Source organism: Halyomorpha halys, unplaced genomic scaffold (genome assembly GCF_000696795.3).
Source record: "Halyomorpha halys isolate HHAL.00 unplaced genomic scaffold, Hhal_1.1 Scaffold170.1, whole genome shotgun sequence".
In the NCBI taxonomy this organism is placed as follows: Eukaryota; Metazoa; Arthropoda; class Insecta; order Hemiptera; family Pentatomidae; genus Halyomorpha; species Halyomorpha halys.
Genome location: NW_027107231.1, coordinates 331,538 through 345,456, shown reverse-complemented (window position 1 = coordinate 345,456; position 13,919 = coordinate 331,538). Strand labels below are relative to the sequence as shown.

At 28.8% G+C, this 13,919-nt stretch overlaps 1 protein-coding gene across 2 annotated transcripts in view; it reads left to right on the top strand.

Moving 5' to 3' along the window:
- vri (vrille) overlaps nucleotides 1-13,919 on the top strand; it is a 254,374-nt gene that overhangs the window by 111,408 nt on the left and 129,047 nt on the right. Inside the window, exon 1 of one of the 2 annotated variants that reach the window (XM_014417867.3) lies at nucleotides 5,981-6,051. The exons of the other annotated variant lie outside the window; for it this stretch is intronic. The gene's annotated coding sequence lies outside the window, so the exon portion shown is untranslated. Of the gene's footprint in view, nucleotides 1-5,980; nucleotides 6,052-13,919 lie in introns of those variants that run through there. 2 annotated transcript variants of the gene reach the window in all.

The following is a 13,919-nucleotide window of genomic DNA, read 5'->3' as shown; positions in this document are numbered from 1 at the left end:
ACCTGAGGATCCCCGACCCCACTCTATCCCCCACGTGTGAGGGGTAGAGCAGAGCTCAAGAGATCCCAGCGCATCCCTCTCGCCGCATCACTGGAATTTGAAATTTAATAGTCACCTATATGTCACATAGTTCCTGAGATATGGATTTTTCAAAATAAATTCACTAACAACTAATCTTTCAGTACATTTTTATGAAATGTTGCTTTTTAAAATGCTATAGCTCGAGACCTATTGGACGTGAATAGCTCTATTAGGGCTAATACTTCAGGAAATTTACTTTACTTTAAATAATGTTCTCTTCGGTTTTCTAGTGTTGTTGGTAATTTTAAAGATATAGAGCTCCGAATGAATTTTTTTTTTTTTTTTTAATGTTTTGATGTTTTACAGCTTCCGTTTTTATTCCCCCTGCTTATACTTGGCAGACTCGTCGATTTTGACTAGTAATTATACATAGTTATGACTAAAGTAATAAAAAGTTGGGATGAAATAACTGCCTTTTTTTCTTTCCGGCTCTTGTACTATTTGTATTGTATTACATTCCTCACTGATTGCTTGTAGTGATTATAACATTGACTTATATTGATTATCACAATGACTTCTATTGCATTTGTTTGCTCTTACTTGTATTACGTTGCTAAACGATAATTTGTATTGATTATACCACTGATTTGTATTGTACTACTTTACTCACCAATGACTTGTAGAGATCAAAACATTGACTTGTATTGATTATTACTATGACTTGTACTACTACTTGTAATGTATTACATTTTTATCGGCGAGTTGTTTTGATTCTTATATTTACTTGTATTTCATTGCACGACCATGACTAATCGACGGTGTACAATAAATGCAATATACTTTTTTACAATAAACTATATATACAAATAAAAAAAGTTTGATTAAAATCAGTAAGGAGAATATCCATTTTTTTTTCCATGGGCCTGCAAATGAAATATAGCTTTGAAACTTGTCACTTGAGGTCATATTTATGTTGTTGTTTTTTTGTTACAGATATTCGAAAGTTAGGCTGATTTGTCGTATTTGATGAAATAAAAAGAAATTAAAAAATGATATAGAAAAAACTGTAATCCCTGTAAATGTAGCCATGCTATTAAAATATATATTTTTTATTTTTCAAATTCTCTTCGTAAATTCAATCATATATGTATAATTGTGATTAAAAGTTTATATACATACAATTTGAACATAACATAGTTAGCACTATTATTTATTGCCCACAAGTGTGTTTTTTCTTGAAAATCTTATTTATTTTTTTAAAAGATAAAATCGATGACCCTATTAAACAAAGAAGAATATAGTAATTTGAAACCATTTGTTATTTCCTTAAAATTTAAATTATCAACGGTTATTGTCTGTAATAAATAAAATTTATAATTGATAATAGTATTTGCGATTTTATAAACACAAAATTGGATATGCAGTTTTTTTTTTATTAACATATAACAGCGATTTAGTTTTGTTTACAATTGAAAACAATTTGGGTTCAGATTAATTTTTAACTATTATGTATAATTTAAGCAATTCTTTTCCATGAGTAATGTTTTATTCAACACATTATCATACCGTTTACAATCGCAATCTTTGCGTTAATTTTCGCAACCGCGGTCTCAATTGCAGTTACTCCACATCTGATTAGTAATTCTAAGTTACTCTGTATCTGGCAAACATCAAGTTAAAAAAAAACAAAGTAAAAAAATAAGAGGCATTTAATTAATTGCAGCAATGATGATGTAGGTGTCATATTTCTTTTTCGCAAGATCATTTTCTGTATATAAATTATGAACGAAATGAAAACTAAGACTCATGAAAGAGCCATTTTTAAATTAACTCAAGATTTAGAGAAAATATGATATTATAGTATATTTAAATTTTAGATAAAAAATAATACATTTCCCGTGTTAATCTCCATTTCTTAATTTATTGGTTTAATTAAATTAAATATTTAAGATCATATGTATGTTTTTTTCGCATAATAATTTAATTACTTAAAGTTTTTCCATTCCAGTTTCTGTTTTTTTTTTTTTTTTAATTTTGTATTTCAACAGAATTTATGTATAACAATAATTTAATTTTAATATTATATTTAAAAGGGCTAATGAATATTTGAAAATTCGGTTCACTGTAAACTAGAAATTTCTTTTTTTTTTAATTCTAATTTTTTATTTGTCTGAATTTATCAACTAATTGAATATTTTTGAAAAAAAAAATTGTCGTTACTGCGATTTTTCAATTTTAATAGGACCCTACCAATTATATAAACCTAAAAAAAACCGAAGAAACAATCTCAGTCAATAAATTATTGACTGTTGACAAATTATAAAAAAATGAATAGATATTTAAAATGTAGGCATGTATCATTAAATACGATTTATGCCTCCTATATACTTTCCATGTATATAGTATACTTTTTTAAAATAACAAATTAGCCTTTTACTATTATCATGTAATTTTATTTTGCATTACGTAATTTTGTAATCAAATTGATACATCGGTGGTTTAGTCATTGATGATGTGAGTTAGAAATTATTGTATTATAGTTTTATATTGTTTAATCAAAGTTTTTCAATCATTGTTTTGATTTTTTTAATTTAATTGTTTTAACTGACTATCCCTGCTAATCCTCTTAGGCATCTGAAAAGAAAATAATGACAAAATATTATTATGTATTCAAAATCATACGTTATCACATTTACTGAATGTATTTTAACATTTAACTTCAATTTAAGGACTTATTTTCCTACTGGAGATTATGTATTCTTTGTATTAGATATTTTTTAGAGGTAATGTAATTATTTTAAAATAAAATAATACCTATTTAGAATGTTCTGTCATTCAGTTTATGCCTCTTATATTTTCCATGTATACAATATACTTTCGCGAAAATCGAAATTAGCCCTTTACCACTCTTATATTACTTTATTTTATATTATGTAAATTCGTAATCAAAATTATAAACCGGTGGTTTACTTATACATGATTTGCGGAATGGTTTATTTTAATTGAAACAAGGTGGAAGAAATACCTCTTTTATTAGAGACCTAATGCTGCTGAAACAGATCGGGTTCCCCACACGTAGAACAGATAATAATAACAAATACACATTTTTAAAACTTATTATCAATTAATGTTCAAATATAATGCATTGTGCAATAATATAAATAAATAATATACATAAGAATTTCTCATTTGAGTAAATTAAATTAGAAGTTTTATTACAGTTGGATTGAACCAATCTGTTTTTTTGAAACAACAATATTCGTTCGCAAAAATAATGTATGAAAAAAAAAGATTAAATGAAAACTCTACCCTTTTGATGCGAGCACGTCTTAAAATAGTACTAAAACATAAATAAGAAAAATCTGTTTATTGATTAGATTTATAATCAAAAGAGATATATGATTTGATAATAAGCTATTACGATTGTTAGCATTTTGTTCAAACTATATGCCGTTTGCTTCATGATAGCAATATATCTATATAATCTTGCATTGAATGTTTTATGAATGACTCGGCGTTTATAACAAGTTGATGGAAATAAAATTAAATATGAATGAGCTGATTGAAAATGGCAGGTATAAAGGAGTTTGGCCAGGTGAGGCGAGGATCGCTCGGGTAGCCGGAATAAAAAAGCTCCACGTTCGAGCATTCCAACGAAGGGGGTACTGACCCAATCCCCCGCTACCTCTGTCATTCCTACTATCTCATTTTAAAGTCATTTTTATAAGTTATTATTCTCTCTCTCTCTCTCTCTCTCTCTCTCTCTCTCTCTCTCTCTCTCTCTCTCTCTTTTTTATTATTCTTTCTCTCTCTCTCTCTCTCTCTCTCTCTCTCTCTCTCTCTCTCTCTCTCTCTCTCTCTCTCTCTCTCTCTCTCCCCCCCCTCTATCCCTCTCTTTCGTTTCCAGATCATTACAATAAATACTTGAGATATTTCTATGAGGAAGTAGCAACTGAAACTTAATGTTATTTTATATTTTATTATATCCCTTAACTATTGCTGACTATTTCGTTTTTTAAGGAAGAGATACTTTATTCATTGTAGAATATTATTACAAGCTGGCACCATCAATGGCTATGGGTATTATAGTTCTAATTACCGTTTGCACCAATCTCCAGTAGACCTAAGAATTGTATAACTTAGATTTGCCCAAGAGTTTCTTAAAACCCCGGTACCTTAGCGACCTGTTTCTGGTCTAAATTTTTCTTTACCAACTTATCAAGCTACCTAAAACTGAAATAACTGCCTAACCCCGCAATTTTTATCACTAATGTTAGACATTGCGGGTCCAATTAAATTAAAAATAGATTCAACAGCCACTTTTGAGTGTTAAAATCGCTAAATAAATTCTTTATCCGACCATTGCAAAAAATGATTCGGTCGAAAACGGAAAGGTTCATGATTGTCTGAGCACCTAATTCTTTTTTTAACCTACTTAAACTTAGATCTGCTCTTAATCTCAGTTTAACCGAGTATCGTTAGCCGTTAAAGTGTATCGTGAGATTTGAAGGTTAACTTTTCTTGTGCTACAATAAATATTAATTTCATCCAAATTATAATAAAACTTAGCTTAAACTGTGATGTTGCAAACGGCCATAAGTATTCATTCATATTAAATGTCCCGGATAATAATAATAAAATGGAAAGATGGAAATTGTAATACTTGCTGACTATTATTTCTGGAAGCATACTTACAAAGTTGAACATAATACTGTTTATTTATTTATTTTTTATTAATAATGCTGCTCCATTTTTGTTTTGAATTATAATTATTTTTATAAATGAAAATAAAATATTTCGTACAAAAAAGGCGACTACTTCTATGAAGAAGATTCGACGATGTGAGGGATCCAGAACAACAGGGTTGACTCATTGCTACAGTAACAGAATAAATAATTCTGCCTGATTCGGACTCGGTTCCTTGAAATAAGTTGCATTGCGCCTTACCTCTCCTCTGTGTCACTCTTTATTTTATATTATATTTCTCTATTATTTAATTTTATTTTTATTGTCTATGAATATGTTATGAATGAATTTCTTTATAATTATTACTTAATGTCCTTAGTTGAGACAGAATGTAATATTTCATAATGAAAATAGTTTCACTTCTAAAAAATTAAAATTAAAAATATTATGAAAGGAATATGGTCCGGGTGCGGTCAAAAAAACTCAAATAGTAGAAATATACTATTTTAATGAGCCAACGTTTCGCCCCACGTTGCAGGGCTTCTTCAGGGCTAAAAAAGATACAAACACTTAGTTACATAAGGAAAACAAAAACATAAGTGTAAAATAACAGGAGTATAAAATGTAATATATATATATATCTTACTTTTTTACATTTTATACCCCTGTTATTTTACACTTATGTTTTTGTTTTCCTTATGTAACTATGTGTTTGTATCTTTTTTAGCCCTGAAGAAGCCCTGCAACGTGGGGCGAAACGTTAGCTCATTAAAATAGTATATTTCTACTATTTGAGTTTTTTTGACCGCACACGGACCATATTCCTTTCATCTTTACACACGGTCAATCAATAATCTTCCAGTATAAAAAATATTATTATTTATAAAAAATGATCCAAGACAATTCAATGGGTTTTCGCCTTGAATGCATATAATACTATTTATTAATTACTATTATATTACTCAATATAATATTGGAGCATCGAGAAGCATTTGATAAATGAATTTTTATGTAAAATGAGTTAATTGTTTAAGTAAACGGAACTGTAACATCTGCCTGTCATACACTCAAGTTTTTGTATATATATATTTATTTATTTATGCAAATATTTCTTGAATGCAACATTACTAATGAATACATCTTGGGATATTGGATGATCTAAGAAGTTAGTCGAGACTGGTCACTATCTTCATTCAAAAATTCCCAGCGTCATATCACCAGTCGTTTTTTGTCCCAAGCTCAGATAGGCTCCTATAATAAACTCTTTGCAGTCCTCTTTGATACCGGATGTCTAGTCGAGAAAGTATAATATTCTACTTCCATATGCCAGTTCGTTTACGAGGGGTAAGTTTTTCAAATTATTAATTTTAAGATATTTTTTTTCGATATGAATACAATTATTTTTTTGAAAATAATTTTAAAAATGATGAGCGTCAAACTAAGTTATTTTGCACCTGATTTCAGCTTATTTTTTGATATTTTGTATTTTCACCTCACTTTCGGGTGCCAGAAATTCAAATTTTTACTATTTTAAAATTAAATTCATAGTTATGTTTTATGCTACGTTTTGCTAATGCTGTTGCATTAATATTTTTATGATTTTCAGTATTTTTTCGTTTATATTTGACAGAAAATTATCTAATTTCATATTATTATACACTCCAAATTTTAAATTTAGATTTTCAATTTTCGATTTTTTAGTTCATAACATTTTTTATTTTTATTTGTCATCCGAGGGATGTATTTTAATTTTTGAAAATTTTCCACTTAAAAATTTAGTTGTATATATTGTTATTACTATTATTAATTTTTTCCTGGTTCATAACTTGAAAATAATCTGTTATTTATCCAGTTTTCCTTATTTTCTTAGATATAGTTTTATCATCTTTATCTTTCTGTTTTCCATTATTTTTGTTTTCATTATTTTTCTCGTTCATACATTTACCATTAAAGCTAATTAATGTAGCTGTATGGGTTAAAATTATTTTTCACAACATTTAGTATATGTTATTTTTAATCTCTTTTAAATATTTAATGTTTGTTAATTTTATGACTTTTTAATTAATTTTTTGGCCATGTTAATTATTTGGTGTTTTGGACGATTAAAAGAATAATCCGTTGCTCGGATAACATAATGCATAACGAAGTAATAAAAAGGATTTAAATTCCTGAAAAAGAAAAAGAATAAAGTTTTAAAACTGATATTTTCTCATTAATCACATATATAATAACAAAAAATTTAAGATCTCACATCCCTTAATAATTCAAACTAAAGAAATGAGACAATATAAGTTTTAAGACATGTTTTACAGAGAATAATATGAGGGGAAACGAAAATACCTGATAACTTGTGATTATATTTCAACTCAACTTTACACTCTACAATCGGAAAGTATATTTCTCTTTCTCTCCTAGCGCTTTCGCAACCACTGGTGGACCACACTCAAACTCACGAAACTTTAGAGCATTGCAACCCCCTTCATCGGAAGGGGGTTGCTTCATCGGTTTTAGGAATTGCACAAATTAATTTAAACTAAAGGGACAACATTAACATTAAAAAGAATTTCATAATAATCTACTCTGACTAGTAGTGACTAGTTAACTCTGTCCACAATTTAAAGCAAAAATGAAAACTGATTATATTCATTTGCTAAGCATAACTTGCATCAAAGTTGAAATGAAATGCAATTTTATTCTTTGGCGTCTAGTCCTCTGAGAATAATTACAATTAACATTGAGTGACAATTATCTGGTATACAATTAATTGATAAATAAATAATAAAATAATAAAGTAGTAACATCTATATCTGTCATCAGGATGCCAAGATAATCGCTGAAGGAAATTATCCAAAAATATATTTATATTAATTAATTGTGATTGATTCCTCCAAAACTATTATTAATATTGAACTCCTATCCAAGGGCTTTTTGTGTTTACCAGTTTATCAATTATTGAATATCTTTATATTTATAAAATATTGTTACCATTAATTATATAATATAATAAGGGGTGGTTGTGTAATATAATAGTGTATAAACTACCTAAAGGAACAAAGTATTTATTTACATTTGATTTATAAAATGAAATTATACAATTTATAATCTGAATCATATATATTTTGGATATAAAATATCGATTACATTATAACTTATTTAATACTTATCTGTGAATAACTGCTGAGTTGGGTGATGCTTGTCGTGATGTTCTAGGCGTGGGTGTCGTCTTGGCATAAGGGATGGCTTTCCAAGTCTGATCGCCCTTCTTAGGACTTTGTCTCGTCGAAATGCATCTCTCTTCCGTCTACCTTCGTACTTCTGTCCTCGTCTTCTTTACTGACCTGTCCTCCTCTCGTTCGTAGAGGCGTTACCTTTTCGGAATCTTATTTCCCATTGGCTATCATTAGCCAAGCCCTAGAAGAATGGACTACAAGTGTTTGGTACAGGTATTGTTTACAAACTATAATGACCTGTCTACCAACTAACCCAGCTGGCGATACCTGTTTTGATAGATTTGCTCGGAAAGGTCCCTTCCCCGTGTACCCATTAACAAAGGGTGAAGTGTCCCTTTGTTGACAAGTAACCTACCTAGGACAGGTATCAGCCTATATGGCATAGAATTTAATAATATCGCAAGGGTTATTACGTATCATAGGGATACAATTTAGAATTTAAAAAAGTACTGATTTCAAACTTGATATTTATAAAGTTTCGTTAGAATAGAATTGCAATAAAATAATTGACAATGAGATATTGAGAGAAAATAAAGTAAAATATGTAAATAAAAAAATTCTAAATGTTTATAAAACACTCTCACGTCTTTAATGCTAACCATTTGATTTTTTTTTTTTAAATCTCTTTTCAAACGAAAATTTAGTAAGTGGATAAAGAATAAAGATAATTTATTTTAAGCAAGAATCAGACTGTGCTAAATTAATTTAATTTGTAAGTTGACTAAATTGTCAAATAATTATTTAATTTAATTTTATTTTTTTATTTGCACCTCTTCCTAGAGGGTCTAATACCAGATTTTGTATAAAATAATTTGATTTTTTTAAAAAGTATTTATTGAATCGTTTATTGGATTAATGATTTTTTTTATAACATTAATACGAAATATACATATGTGCTTTTTTTTATAGATACTCAAGGATTCAACATAGATAATTTCATAATACTGATCATTTATTATTATCAGAAATGTTGGTTTATATTACGTTATGGTTTATGTAAGTCTGGAAATATTTATTTAGGTTATAACAGGATAAATAGTTTGTTGTCAACTAGTACACCTTATCTCTTTCCTGTGTGGCGTTTGTATAGCTTATCGTTCTATTTTTAAAACTGATGTTATGCACAGATACTCAATACATTACTTCATAAATTAATCACAACACATTTCAAATGGGTTCTTATTATTTAATATGCAGAGTCTCTATTGTTATAAACATATGTTTCTTTATCTTCGCTCCTGTCAATTAGCTTTCTGTTCTTTCTCGCAACTTTTTCACAGAACATGAAGTAAATTTATTTATTTATATAAATCCTTTAATATAATTTTTAAAAAAAAATAATTAACTGGTTTTATTTTATAATAAAATTGAATTAAATTAAAGACATAACAATGTATTTCCATTTGTATTTACAACTCTTATGATAAGAATTGTTTCAAATTTTTTTTCTTTCAAAATTTTTTTTTTCTTTCAAATTGCGTTTTTTGTTTGTGCTAGAAAAAAAGAAAAGTATTCTCATAAAATATAGTGATATTTCTTGAAAATATTGCATTAGTTATTCCACCCATAAACGTTAATTAAATGAAAAAAAATAACACTTTTTTGTTTATTGTTTGATAAAAAAATAGTACATAACTAGATTATGTACTATCACTTTCTATCTGTAATAAAACTATTACAATAATGTAAATTATTATGATAGTAATAATTTTTTTATTATTCGCATCCGGATTATCTTCCTTTAATTGATAATTATTATTCTGTAATGAAAACAATCACACATAAAACACACAAATATTACGATTTATCTTTAGTTTTTTTTGAAATTTGATGTTAACATTCCTGTACTTTTCTCTTCTTTTTTTTTTTTTTTAGCACTATATATCTTTATAGTTTTTTAATTTAAGGTTTATTCTTTTGACAAAAAGTATTTATCAACCTACTGACCGCTTTTATCTACGAAAACAAAAAGTGATATGTCACTTTTTCATAGCGATGCTATTAATGACAATTAAAAATCAAATAACAGCTTTAATGTATTCTGTAGGATGTTAGGTTATTTAAAACTGAAAACGTGCTTGCGTTTTTTATTTTTTTTTTTTTTATTTAATTTTTTTTTACCGCAATGCAAAAGATAGTTGTTACGTAATAAGTAGCAGGGAAAAATATATGTATCCCAAAGAAATATAATAATTATTGTGCATTTTATGTTTATGAAATTATATATAAAAAAACATTTTTACAATAAAAAAGTACTTTCTTTTTTTGTTAATTCATATTTGCTGTTTACAAAAAACAAAATTTGTGTGTTATATAATTCTACTCATTCAGTGAGCATAAAAATACCTCTTTTACCATGTTTACTTGTGACAGTGTTGTGTATTTGGTTGATTAACATCCTCCACTAAATTACGTAATACTTTCATGGTCGGATGATGACAATTTGAAAATTTTCTTTGTAATTAACATTTGACAATTAAGATTAACCAAATTTAATGAACCGCTAGACAGAAATTATGCTTTAAAAATTAAAGAATGGATGAGAAAACAAATTCATAGTAATGGATGTATGTAAAACACTAAATTTGTATGAAAGATGGTAGTTTGTTTGCAGATCGGGTTTTGCAATATTTAGTGAAGGATTATATAATTTAATTTATGTCAAAATGAAGAAAAATTTAAAATAGAAATTTCAATAATTTATGAATCTCACATAGCCTATGGTAAATTTTTTGCCTTTGATTAAATGTAGTTAATGTCGATCATTATATAACGTAAGTGCCAATAAGTGTTGTTTGTTTTTTCGTTACTGCACAGAATAATGTAAATCTCAAGAATTTTATTGCTGAAATGTAAATAACCTGTGCTTGTGAGACTATAAAAAAATAAAAAACATTTGCAACAACGCCAAATACACTAGCTAATAAAGTACCAAAATCTCTCTCTCTTATAAAAACAAAATTATTAACCATTTTTACGGCTTAGTAAAAATATTTATTATATCATGTAAATGAAAAAAATACTATAAAAATTGACGTGGTGGAAGAATATTTTCTAACCTAATTTAACATCCCACTTTCCAAAATATCTTCCTCGAAAAGTTGTGTTGTTCCTTACCTACATCTATAACACTGTATTCTGATTCGCATATTCTTGACCAATGAAAATTATTCATAATTAAAATGATTCCCAAACCTAAAAATCCTCCAGAATATCCATCCTTATGCATTCCTATCTCTATTTCACCTATCATGGGCAAAATACTACACAAACTCTTCTTGGAACGCCTTTACCCCATCCTACATTCCTACCACATAATTCTACATCACCAGTTAAGATTCCGAACATCCACTATCCAGCAATGTCATCGAGTGATGGATGTTGTCTCGGAGTTTACTGCTCTCGAGTCTTTGAATGTAGAACAGGCTTTTGTTCGAGTCTAGCACTCGAGACTGCTATACAAGATCCGTAAATTCCTATCCACTACATACATTCTCTCTATCCGTTCCTATCTTACCGACAGATTATTTGAAGTAAATCACAACAGCGCTTATTCCTCAGTCGGCTGGTGTACCTCAGGGTAGTATCCTTGGTCCTGTCTTTTATATAGTTTATTCAGCTGACATCCCAACCCATCTTAATACCGTCTCCACGTATGTCGATGACAAATGTCTGTTATCAGTGAATAATGACCCTTACATTGTATTTCAAACTCTCCAATCCCATATTGCCACCATTGAAGAATGGTGTAAAAACTAGTGGATTAAATTCTAATAAATCTCATCAAATAACCTTTACAGTTCGTCGTAAACCTTTGACTTTCTTTCCTACAGTATCTTTTCATAAAATCCCTTTTATTCGCGAACAGATCCGCTACCAATGACATCTGGACAAACGGCTAATTCGGAATCCTTATGGTAGACTGAAAAGATAGGAAACTGCTTGTCGGTTCAGAGTATTACGATATTTTCTGGACAAACGTTCTAAACTTGCTGTTAATTACGAACCATCCATTCCTTACAAGTCCTTCGTAAAATCCTAAATACTTATTCTTTTGTCACAAATCATATCATTCATCAAGGCCTCAATGTTCCATATGTTGCCGATTTTGCCAGAAACAGATACTCACTTGTTTTAATCTGGCTTCTCCTTTATTACCTGATAATCCTCCTATCCTAAGCCTCTTGATCTACTCTAGAAATGTTATTGGAGTTCTATCAATGGGTAAACTCTCCACATGTCTGTATCCTGTCATTGTATAACTCACATCACATTTGCTTGGTGTGTATATCTTAATATAGTTGTTAATATCAATGAATCAATCATAAAAAAGAATTTTAAACTAGTTCCAGCAAAGAAAATTGTTTAATCAATATTGTTGATTTTTCTGATACTAGCGTAGTAAATCTTTGTCATTAATATAAAAAAAATTGATATTTGGAGTTTTTTAATTTTTGTCAGTTGTTAAAGACTTACATCGTTATTTTTTTTTTATTTTTACAAAAAATGTCCTTTTATCACTTTTAAATCAAGTGTTGATAAAATTCTGAAAAAGGATGATTACATTTTTAGTACCTTAATTTCTCAATGAGGCAAGCAAAGACCTCATTCAGGCCTTTTCGTCGGATATAATTTACGTTTCAATTTATCAGTAGGTGTAATAGTGGTGCATTCGACCACGAAATGTTTACTGTCACTATCAATATCGTTATTATGCTTTTTAGTGTTTCGGAAATTGTTATTATCCAATGAAAATAATACTGACGCAGTTATATCTAACGATTCATTCCCTATTAAATTCAATAGGTTTTCGCATTTAACATTAATTTTATGGGCATTTTAAATTACTCTATGGGCTCAAAAACAATACTATCGTCATTTGAATAGAAACCATCGCCATTCATCGATGTAAATCTTATTTAATAAGATTTTTCATTTAATAGAATACAGTAATACTTCTCTGAACGGACACCCCTCTTAACGGAAATTTGAATCAGGTCCCAGCCAACCAAGTACAACTTTAATTCACTTGACGCGAACAACATTTTTTATTCCCATCAGCACTTTTCACTCTTCTATTACTGACAAAAGTCACAACTTTAGTGACTATTAGTGACAAAAATTTACTAACTCACGATTCTGGAATTAAATTTGCAGCTCATTCATTTTGGAAAGATGTTTTTAGTATTTACCACTGTTTATTATTGATGATTAACAAAAATTTATACTGTATAATAAAGTATGCATTATGTATTTCAGGTACGTTAATAATATGTAGTAACTCAATTACAAATTAATTCGTATGCTAGATTATATCTCTTATTAAAATATATAAGGGATGGCTTAGTGGTAAGGCACTGTGCTACTAACTCTTAGGCCCCCAGGTTCGAATACGGCTATGACAGATAATTATTTATTCTGTTACTGTCACCATGAGTCAACCCAGTGGGTTCGAAAGACATACCGGTCCACCCAGCCTCATGAAGTGGGGAAACATTTGGAGGTCGAGCGTGATTCTTATCAAATCATCTCCTTGCCCAACCGTATATATATATTTTTCTAGACGACGGTTGAAACAAATTTTCACTAGTATATGTATTTATTTTTTAAGTGTAGAAGATGGTCGTGGGATGCGGTCAGCAGAAAAAAAATTATTCGTGCTGATGTTTCGATCAGAGAGCTTTAGGCAGAGATTCTGGCTAAACTGTTTTTATTTTTTGATGACCGCACCTCCCGACCATCTCCACTTATTAAGCTACACCTCATTATTTTGTTTTTAATTTTATAAAATCGTATTATTGGAGAAGTTTGTCGGGGGTGCGGTCAGCAAAGAACAACATAAATAAACAAAACCATATTTATTTATTTTAGGCCAACGTTTCGACCTGATTTTCAGGTCTTCGTCAGGGCTATAAAAACAACGATCATTTAGAGAGAAAAAAAATTATATAAAATAGATAAAACTATATATATATATATATA